The sequence below is a fragment of the Ursus maritimus genome, unplaced genomic scaffold (genome assembly GCF_017311325.1).
Source record: "Ursus maritimus isolate PB19 unplaced genomic scaffold, ASM1731132v1 scaffold_21, whole genome shotgun sequence".
Taxonomy (NCBI): Eukaryota; Metazoa; Chordata; class Mammalia; order Carnivora; family Ursidae; genus Ursus; species Ursus maritimus.
This window is the reverse complement of record NW_024424564.1, coordinates 14,855,376-14,866,891: the sequence shown is the minus strand read 5'-3', so window position 1 is coordinate 14,866,891 and position 11,516 is coordinate 14,855,376.

Sequence of the window (11,516 nt, the reverse complement as noted above, 5' to 3'; positions counted from 1 at the left end):
CACTTGCAGAGCATTGGCTGTGTCAGGAACATGGCATACTTAAACACTGTTGTAATAATTATAACATTAAATTGTGTATATGTATATAATATATACACATTAAATAATGTGTGTATATATATTATACATTGCTATATATATAATATAATATATAAAATATATTATATATTGCTATGCTGATTTTTTTTTTTTTTTGAGATAACAAAAATGGGTTTTAGAAGCCTAGAAAATCCCCAAGGCACTGCTTGCAGAAATATGTGTTACTGTTTTCTGACTTCAAAGCTCTCTGATTTTTATTATTCTGTGCTCTGTTATTAAGAGTCACTTTTTGAAGTTTGGTTTTTGACAATGCTACTCAGACAGTGATGGGTCTTTATCAAAATCACCTGGGGAGCTATTAAATATGCATATTCTCTTGTATCAATTCAGTTTTAGTGAACAAGAATCTCTGGGTGTGGGTTCATGGAATACACCATTTTAAAATCCTCCTTAGGTTACTGTGATATACAGATTAAGTTTGAAAACTGTTCTACCTTACTTTTTTCAAAATCGAATATTCCCATTCTGTCCATAATTTGACACCTCAGTATACATGCATATAGTCACAAAGTAACAATTTCTTCTTCCATATAGAAATACAAAATTCCTAAGTCAGTAGGACATTAAAATTGGAGCAATCATCACAGAATATATACTTTATATACTTTGTTTACTCAAGATTATATGTTGACAGTATCCAAAAATAGGAATTAACTTTTTTCTGGTTTTATTGACAAAGTTTCATGCTATTCAGAACAATACTGTGATCTTAAGGAAAAAGCATTACAGGCTTTTCATTAGGCAAAGACTGAAATGATCAGTTATTTTACTTTTAAACATCATCATACTATCAATGTTATTACCATATTACAAAGACTGTATGTACTGTGCATGAAGAACTACTTATAGAAAGAAATATGAAGTAAAAATCTAAGCCATGATTAAGTTTTCATTGATGAAAAAGAAGTTCCTTTTTGTTTTCATGGACTTGACTACATTTACTAAGTTTTAAATGTTTTCTTGAATTTCAGATTTACTGAAGTGTTGCAGAAATAGTACAGAGAGTTCCCACATATCCTTCACCTACCTTCCCTCAATTCAAATAACATATAGCCAAAGTACAATTACCAAAACTAAAATAATAATAATAATCAGTCCAGTATTATAACCAAACTACAGCTTTATTTGGATTTCAGCAGTTTTTTTTAAATTGATGGTGCTTTCCTATCCTGGAATCAAACCCAGATCACATATGTCATTTCAATTTCAAATTTCTTGGTGTTCCTCACTGTAGAATGTTCCATAATGTTTCCTAGTTGTTCTACTCTTCAATATTTTTGAAGCATACTCGTCAATTAGTAGTTGTGCCTTGCTTTAAAAGACAGAATATGTTTCTTTTAACTGATATGTTTAAAACATTTCCATTTTAATCTGAATATTGATAACCGGTTTAAATGTATCATCTTTTGAATTCCTTTTCATATAGTTTCAACATTTATGACATACCTGAATCTGTTTCTGAAGATAACTGTGTATTTTGGAAGACTGTTTAATCCTATCTTTTAGAAGATTCATATATATTTTTTAAACTGGTCGGCAGATTTGTGTAGGAAAGTAGAGATTGAGAGAAATATATAGTACTTATACCTGGAAACAGGCACTTCTTTACTTCTTCTGGGTCTCTGGGTGTGGTTTTGAGATAATCTACTCAAGAGTTATTGTTTTTTTTTTTTAAACAATTTTAATTATATTTTAAATGAATTGATAAATGAGAAAAATGTATTTTACATTTACCCTCAAATTTATTATTTCCTCTGTTACTCATTCCTTTATGTAGATCTACTTTTCCATCTGGGATCATTTTTCTATTCCTTGAAGAATTAATTTAATATTTCTTATAGTGATGGTCAACTATCTCTGATCTACTGTTTGTGTGAAAATATATTTTACACATTTCTGAAAGATTTTTTTCTGAGTATTGATGGTATTCTATTGACTTCACACTACCATATTTCTCACAAATTGTCCTCTGTCATTACGGTCTTTGTTCCTTTGAATGAAATGTGCTTGTTTTCATTGGTTTATAAAGTTTCCTTTTTCACCAGCTTTAAACAATTTCATTATGCTATTTCTTGGTATGGTTTCTTTGTTTTTATCCTGCTTAGGGTTCATTTAGTTTCTTAGATCTGTGGATTCATAGTTTTCATCAAATTTGGAAAATTCTTGGAAATTATTTCTTCAAATATTTTGGGGTACCTGGTGGCTCAATCAGTTAAGCATCTGCCTTCAGCTCAGGTCATGATCTCAGGGTCCTGAATTTGAGCCCTGTTTGGGGCTCTCTTCTCAGCAGGAAGTCTGCTTCTCCCTCTCCCTCTGTTGCCCTCTGCCCCCACTTGTGCATGTGCTCTCTCTCAAATAAATAAATAAAATCTTTAAAAAAAAGTTTATTCTATCCCTCCCCATTCCCCCTCTTCTTTTTGAACTCCTAATATATGTAAGACATTTAATATTTTGCCCCAACTTACAGAGGTTTTTTTTCTTCTCCATTCTTTTCCCTTTCTGTGATTTTTTGATAGTTGTTATTGCTGTGTTTTAAATTTCACTGATTTTTTTCCCCCAAAGTGCCTAATCTGTTCTAAACTTTCCAGTAATTTTTTCATTGCAGATTTGCATATTTTGTCACGAGTTCATTGTTTTTATAATTTGCATTTTCTAATTATCTTAATTTACTTTCACTAAGTAATTAAGATGGTCCCAGACAAATATTTATTGATTATTATAAAATAGAAAAATAAAAATTACATGTTAGCACTTTTCCTTGAAAGTCTAGTTCAAGGTATGGCTGGGAGGGAAAAAAGAATGAAAGTCCAAATACTGTTGTCTGAAAAACTAACTAGACACTTTTGCGATTGTTCAGTGTGGCTAGCTAAGTTTTTTCTAGTAAGAAAGAGGCATAGCTGTGGCACTTGTGAGTCACATGTTGAGGCCTTGCAATGATAAGCCATAATTTTTTGCAGTTTTACTCTGCTGACAGATGAATTGAAAAGCTCATTAGTGTTCAATAACAGGCCATTTTTGCTATAAAATTTTCAGTTACAAACAATATTAAAATCCTCTGGCTTAGATAACTAAGGAGAACTAGTTCATGTCTAATTATTTGTTACTGATGTCTCTACACCATATTTCCTAGACTTAGTATGAAAAGAAAAAAGCATGTAAAATATCTCACGTTGTTTCAAAAATTGATTACATTTGAAATGTTAATATTGAATTTGAATTAAAATTAAAATATATGTAAGCTGGAGGGAGGTGGTTTCTTCTTTATATCTTTGCTCTTATTTTTCTTATTTTTAGATTATCATCCTATTCTTTGACACACAGAAAGTTCATCAATTAGTAGTTTTTTTTTTGCAAATACAAGAATTTTCAGATGTTTCCAAACACAGAATATATTTCTTTGACCCCATTTATACTTATAGTTAAATTTAAATAATAGCTTAAATAATTATTTTAAAAAACTAATACATTTAAGGATATTAAAAGTAGAAGACTGAAAATGTATCACAAAAATTTGAAAATAAAAATGAAAATAAATTAGAAATTATTTCTAAAACACTGATAGTTCAATCAAAAACTGGTAATGGACAAGTGATTTTATATATATTTTTAAATCTAAAACTAATATAAATACTAAATAAATAAATTAAGCTAAAGTTGATCAGGAAATGATGGGAAGTAAACAGTAAATATATCCTGAAGTCTCTTTTCAACGTGAAGGAGGCTATAAATGTAGTTGTTTTAACGTTAATTCAAATAACTGAAATGCATGTATTTGCATTTAAATACATTTAGAAAATAATTAAAAATAACCCGCAGAAGCCTAAAAAAAAAGTAAAATTTTATTATTGTACCAATGGTCCTCAAATTTGGAGTATCTCAGAATTTCTTGGTATCATTGTTAAAAGTAAATAGTGAGTCCTAGGATTCACTCCAAGAAATTCTAATTTTGTTGTTCTTGAGAGAGGGCAGGTTATCACATTTTTACTAAAGAACCCCAGGTAATTGTGGTACACATGGGTGTTGAGACCGTATCTTTGAAACACTCAATTTAAGAAGGAAAGAGAGAAAGAATCCCTATGATTTAATTAATAGAGCTCAACTCAGATTTTTTTTTTAAAGAACTAGAAAATATGGTATAGAGAAATTGTGTATATATATATATATATATATATATATATATATATTAATAATAATACTAAATACTGTGTTGTTGGAATCAGCATCCAAAAAGTAGATGTATCACATCCTTCGTATGTCTTCACATTAGTATACTGGGATTAAAGTCATAGATGTCTGATTGGTGCAAACAAAGTCACATTTCTTAATGCTAACAGCAAGGGCTCTAGAAAATATGGTGTTTTTTAATTTACAATTCTTAATAGTGTTGGAATTCACCCTATTCAGAAATGTCGAATTGTGGTGAGCTTGTTAAAAAGGATAGTCAGCTACAAATGGCTGCTATCTGTTATAGCTTTCAAAAAGAAAATATGGAGTTATTTAAGTCAATATTCATCTACCTCTTAACTCTAAATATATTTTATAGTTTGAACTGGGAAAAAAAGGTAGAGGTATGTATTAGTCTCATTGCTGCTATAAAAAAATTACCACAAACATAGTGGTTTAAATTAACATAAATGTATTATATTAAAATTTGGAGATCAGAATTTTGAAATCAGTTTCATTTGGCTAACATTAAGGAGTCTGCAGAACTGTGTCTTCCTGGAAGTTCTGAAGGAATGATAGGTTTTGTTGCCCTTTCTAGTTTCTAGAAGCCACATGCAATCCTTAGCTTATGACCACTTTCTTGCCTCACCCCAACCTCTTGCTTCTGGTGTGACATAACTATGGATATTTTTTGTAATGTACCAGAATAGGAAGGATGGGTTATAACTAATGTTATACATAATAAACAAGTAGAAAGAGGCTCTTGCAATGTGTTTCAGGATGATGGCCCAAAGTTCCAAGAAAAGAGTGATTGTGTGGTTTGGATATCCATCACCAAGGAAATAAAGCCTTAGAATGCCTCTTCTAAATTGTATAAGTCAGGATTCTCAAGAGAAACAGATCCAATAGGAGATACATGTGTATCAGTAAGCTTGGAGATTATATATAAGTTTTGTTGTTCTCTTTATATATATTTAGATCTATATCTAGAGAAAGATTTATTATAGAAATTGGCTTATGCAGTTATGGAAGTCAAAAAAACCCATGATCTGCTGTCTGTAAGCTGGAGAACCAGCAAACCAAGTGGTATAATTCAGCCCAAGTTTGTAGGCCTGAAAATTGGGAGACTGGTGGTATAATTCCTGGTATGAATCTGATTGCTTGAGAACCAGGAGTACTGATGTCAAAGGACAGGAGAAGATGGATATTTAATTTCAAGCAGAGAGAACTAATTTGTTCTTCCTTCACATGTTGTTCTGTTCAGGACCTTAACAGACTGGATGATGCCCATCCCCATTGATGAGGGTCATGTATTTTATTTAATCTAGTGATTCAAATGCTGTCTTCTGTAGATACTCTCACAGACACACCCAGAAACTCTGTTTTACCATCTCTCTGGGTGTCCTTCAGCTCAAGTTGACATGTAAAACCAGCCATCACATAAATATAATATGACCTAATGTGAAAATATGAAGGAAATAAGCAAAGGATATAAGACATATCATTACAGATATGTGATGAACAGCATCATGGTGGGGAAGGAGGGCATCAGAAATAAAGCAGAAGAAAGAAAAGAAAGGAGACAAAGTTGGGATTACAATTGCTGCTGCTTACCAGCTGCCTCTTAGATAAAAACCCTAGTGGGCATCAAGTGAAAGAAAGCTCTCTTCTGACTCTTATTTATTATTAAAAACACTTTCTAACAGGGGTGCCTAGTTGGTGCAGTCAGTTAAACATCTGACTCTTGATTTTGGCTTGGGTCATGATCTCAGGGTCTTAGAATCTAGCCCTTTGTCAGCTCTGCACTGAGTGAGGAGTCTATTCTAGATTCTCTCTTTCCCTCTCCTTCTGCCCCTCCCCCTGCTCGCTGGCTCTCTAAAATAAATAAATCTTAAAAAACAAACAAACAAACAAAAAACTTTGTGACAGGTAGAATATGATTTGGAGTTACTTCTTTGGCACTTGTAGTTGTGTGCTGCTTGGCTTCTGTTTTGTCTCTTTTAAGAGCCTGAGGATCAAGATTATATGTTCATTGACATATGGAACTCGGGGAAAAACCCAAAAAATAAACCAAACAAACAAAAAATGCCTAGAAATTAGAGCTAGATATAATCAAGATTCTTTGATAAAATATTCAGCTTTTTAAAAACAAGTTCTTAGATGTGTCTTCTAAGTAAAATAACCATTATCTACACCATTCATATTTAACAATAACAGTATCATGACAGTTTTTGAATAATGAATACTGCAACTGTTAATTTAGTATTGCAGCCTTGGATAGGCAGTCATTTTGTTAAAAAATAAAATCCATTTTGGAGAAGAGTTTGGGGCCAGGAATTTTAGGTGGGGTTGGTATATTCCTTTTCACTATACACTACTGTGACTGACCTGAGCATAAAATAAACATTTCTGATAATCATTGAAATCTTCAAATCAATTTCTGCATTTATAAAATGAAGTACTAAATAATATTATTGATTAAAACACTTGTAATACTATTTTTGATGTGAAAACAAAACAATAAAAGCATGCTCATTAAAAATCTACTAACATGTCTAAGTTGATATTTTACATTGTGCCCTAATATGGCAGAAAATATACACTCTTGGATCTTAAACATGGAAAAATGCTAGCAGTAGTAAATATGTAAGTGGCAACCTGGTGAAAATTTACTTAAATGTGTTATCTTCCTATAACTTATAGGGCTTTTGCTTATTTCATATTACTGCAAAGGACCAATTTTGCCTATTGTAGAATTAAAGCAATAAACACCTAAGTTAACAAAAAGAAAGATCTAAAACAACCAAACTTTGCATTGCAAGGAACTAGAAATAAAGCCCAAAGTTATGAAGGAAGGCAATAATAAAGATTGAGCAGAAATAAATTGAATAGACTAGAAAAACAATAGAAAAACTCAATGAAACTAAGAGTTGTGGCTTTTCGAAAAGATAAAACTGGCAAATTTTTAGCTAAACAACAACAACAAGACTCGAAATCAGAAATAAGAGGAAAGATTAAAACTGATACCACAGAAGCACAAAGTATCATAAGATATTGCATTGGACAATTATATGACAACAAATTAGGAAATCTGGGAGAAATGGATAAATTCAAAATCTGAATGGACCTATAACTAGTAAGGAGATTTAATAAGTAATCAAAAATGTCCTACCCCCCCCCCAAAAAAAAAGTCTCCCACCAGAATGAGCCTGGGACCAGATGGCTTCATTGGTGATTTCTACCATTTCTTTAAATGTTAGTTTTAACATTTAAAGAATTAACATCAATCCTTAAACTCTTCCAAAAAATTGAAAAGTAAACACTTCCAAACTCATTTTATGAGGCCAGCATTACCCTGATAGGGTGGCCAGACAAAAACACTACAAGAAAAAATTACAAATTAATATCCCTGATTAATGAAGATGCAAAAATCCTTACTAAAATACTAACCAAATTCAACAGAACATTAAAGGGGTCAAACATTATGATCATTAACATAATGAGGGATAGAAATCATATGGTCATCTAAATTGCTGTAGAAAAAGCATTTAATAAAATTCAACATCCTTTCATGATAAAAACTCTCAGCATAGTGGATATAGGAGGAATGTACATCACATAATAAAATATAACAAGCCCACAGCTAACATCATCTACAGTGGTGAAAAGCTAAAGGACTTTTCTCTAAAATCAGGAACAATATGAGAAGTCCCACTGTCCCACTTCTATTAAAAGTAATACTGAAAGTCCTAGCTGGAGCAAATAGGCAATAGAAAATAAAATAAATTGTAAAAAGATGTAAAGCTATTCAGATCAGAAAAGGTAAAATCATCTATGGTTGCAGATGACATGATCTTATATAGACAATTCTAATGACACCAAAAACTCTTAGAATTAAGAAATGAATTCAGTGATGTTTTAGGATACAAAATCAATTTTTGTAAATCAGTTGCATTTCTATACACTAAAAATGAACTACCTGAAAGAAGAATGAAGAAAGAACTCCCATTTACAATAGCATCAATACCTGGGAATAAATTTAATCAAGGTGGTGAAAGACCTTTACTTATAGAAAACTATAAGACATTGATAAAATAAATGGACATAGACACAGATGAGAGGAAATATTGTTTGATTGGAAGAATTAATTATGTTAAAATGTCCATACTACCCAAAATGATCTATAGATTCAATGCAATCTCTACCAAAATTTCAAAGACATTCTTCACAGAAATAGGAAAAAAAATCAATGCTAAAATTTTTATGGAATCACAAAAGACTTCAGATGGTCATAGCGATCTTGAGAAAGAACAAAGCTAGAACTATTACACTTCCTGATTTCAAAAAATATTACAAAGCTATAATAATCAAAATAGCATGCTACTGGCATAAAACTAGACACATAGACCAAAGGAGCAGGGTAGAGATCCTAGAAATAAACCCATACATGCACAGCCAACTAATCTTTGAGAAGGGTGCCTAAACCGTATAATATGGTTATGATATTGTCTTCAGTAAAAGGTGACAGGAAAACTGTATAGCCACATGCGAAAGAATGAAATTGTATCCCTATCTCATACCACTTAAAAAATTAACTTTAAATGAATTAAAGACTTCAATTAAGATGTGAAAACCTAAAACTCCTAGGGAAATAGGGGAAAAGCTCCTTGACATTGGTCTTCTCAATGATATTTTGGATATCACACCAAAAGCAAAGTAACAAAAGCAAAAATAAATTTGAGAATACATCTAAAAAAGCTGTGTAGCAAAGAAAACTATCAACAGAACGAAAATGCATTCTATGGAATGGGAGAAAATATTTGCAAACCATATATCTAATAAGGGCTTAATATCCAAAATGTACAAGGAACTCATACAGCTCAATAGGAAAGAAAACTGGGCAAAGGACCTGAATAGACATTTTTCCAAAGATATACAAATGGCCAACAGCTACACAGAAGGGTGCTCACTACTGCTAATCATCAAGAAAATGCAAATGAAAACCACAATGTGATACGAGCTCACCAGTTAGGATGGCTATTACCAAAAAGGCAAGGGATAAATTTTGGTTAGGATGTGAAGATGGAAGCCTTGTACACTGTCAGTGAATATGTAAGTTAGTACAGCCAGCATGGAAAATAGTATGGAGGTTGCCCTAACAATAAAGAATAAAACTGTCATATGATCCAGCAACCCTACTTTTGGTTATATATCTGAAGGAGGCAAAATCAGTATCTTATAGAGATATCTGCACTTCCATGTTCATTGCAGCTTTTTAACAATAGCCAAGATATGGAAACAATCTAAGTGTCCGTCTGTGGATGAATGGATTCAGACTATAAAAAAGAAGGGCATCCTACCACTTATAACAACATGAATGAAACTGTAGGGCATTATGCTAAGTGAAACAAACTAGACAGAGAAATGCAAATACTGTATAATATCACTTATATGTGGAATTTGAAAAAGTTGAGTTTATAAAAACAGAGAGTAAAGGTGGTTGCCAGAGGCTGAGGGAGTGGGGAAAATTGGGAGAGGTTGGTCAAAGGGCACAAATTTTCAGTCATAAGATAAATAAGTTCTGAGGATCTAAAGTACAGAATGGTGGCTATAGTTAATAATACTGTATCGTATACTCAAAGTTTGCTAAAAGAGTGAATGTTAAGCATTCTCAGCCAACAGAAGAGAAAGGTAACTATGTGAGGTGATAAGTGTGTTAATTAACTTGATGGTGGTAATCATTTCACAAAGTATATGCACATCTAATCATCACATTGTACACTTTACTACATGCAATTTTATTTGTTAATTATTCCTCAATAAAGTATTTTAAAATATGATATAAAATGTCAAGTCAAATAATTCAAAATTATGGTTGGGGTGCAGATCAGGTGCTTTCATTCCTTCCTCAGCAGGCTCATTTGTTGATCAAATCATCAAACTTGAAAGAGGACCCATCATGGAATAATCTATTGTAGATTTTGGTAAAGTGAAGGGAAAAAAGCATCTAGCTTTAAGTGTATAATAAAATCTAGCTTACTAATAACCCTCCTAATAGTCTTTATTTTTTGTTTAGAAAACAAACGTAAGTAGATAGGCAGCCTAAAAAAATAAACTGGAAACAGCTGAAAAAGAAAATAAAAATACAGAGAAAAATAATAAATACAAATTGCTCTGGTAGTCAACCAAAGCATTCTAAAAAAATAATAATGATGATGATAAGCAAAGGCATTGACAGTTTGACTGCCTTGGGAGTACATAGTATGCTAAGAACATTTTAAAAGAGAAAAGTGATGTACAAGGAATTTCTTCTCTCCTCATAAGTCCCCCCCACCACCAAAAAAAGCAGTTGCTTTTCATCTGTAAATCCCAGGAATCTGTGTAAGAGTCAGTCAGTTAGATCTGTTTGAAATTTTCCAAGTATTTTAATATTACTTTTCCCAATTTTATCATTCTCATTCTCATCTGTAGTGGTATTTGAGGGTTTTTTACATAACCAATTAAATGGAAATATGTAACACTTATGATTACAATCTTTTTTTTATAACATGTGATATTCAGTCTTCCTGTGATTATTATTTGTCACAGATAAGCAGTTAATGAACACTACAAGATATAATAGTTTTGTTAATTTCTTTTCTGTTTATCTTAAGAGATATGTTCTAAATTCTGATGTATCTTTTTAACTTCAGAAATAAAATTTGATGAGTGTCTACTAAAATTTTATGAAAGTATGTTTCACTCCCAGGAGAGTAAAATTATAGTATCATTGATGATACTTTTGATGATGATATTACTGTTGATAATTTTCATAATTATATCAATTTATGCCTTGATTTTCATGTATTACAAAATTGGCTTTTTACTATATATAAGAGTAAAGATAGTACACAAAAGAGTAGTGTATTCTCTTGACAGAGAAATGTATTTTTGAGGTATATTTAGTTATGTTTATATTTGAATCTTTATTGATTTCTAAAGAGATATGCAGATTTTTCTTCTAATATGGACATTAGTAGTATTTCTAGTAAAATAATATTTCCTTCCATATAGTATGGAATAAAAATCTGTATGTTCATAAGGCCTTTCCAGCTTACCTATCTTAACTAATGATAAGATTGGAAATTGCTTAGTTCTGTTGTGTAGTAGGTGCTGCACTCTTTCATTTACCACATCTTTTAACAACACCAGAATTTTCCAAACTTGAGTATTGCTTGCTTTTTTCTTACAAGAAAATAATTATGGACTTCTGT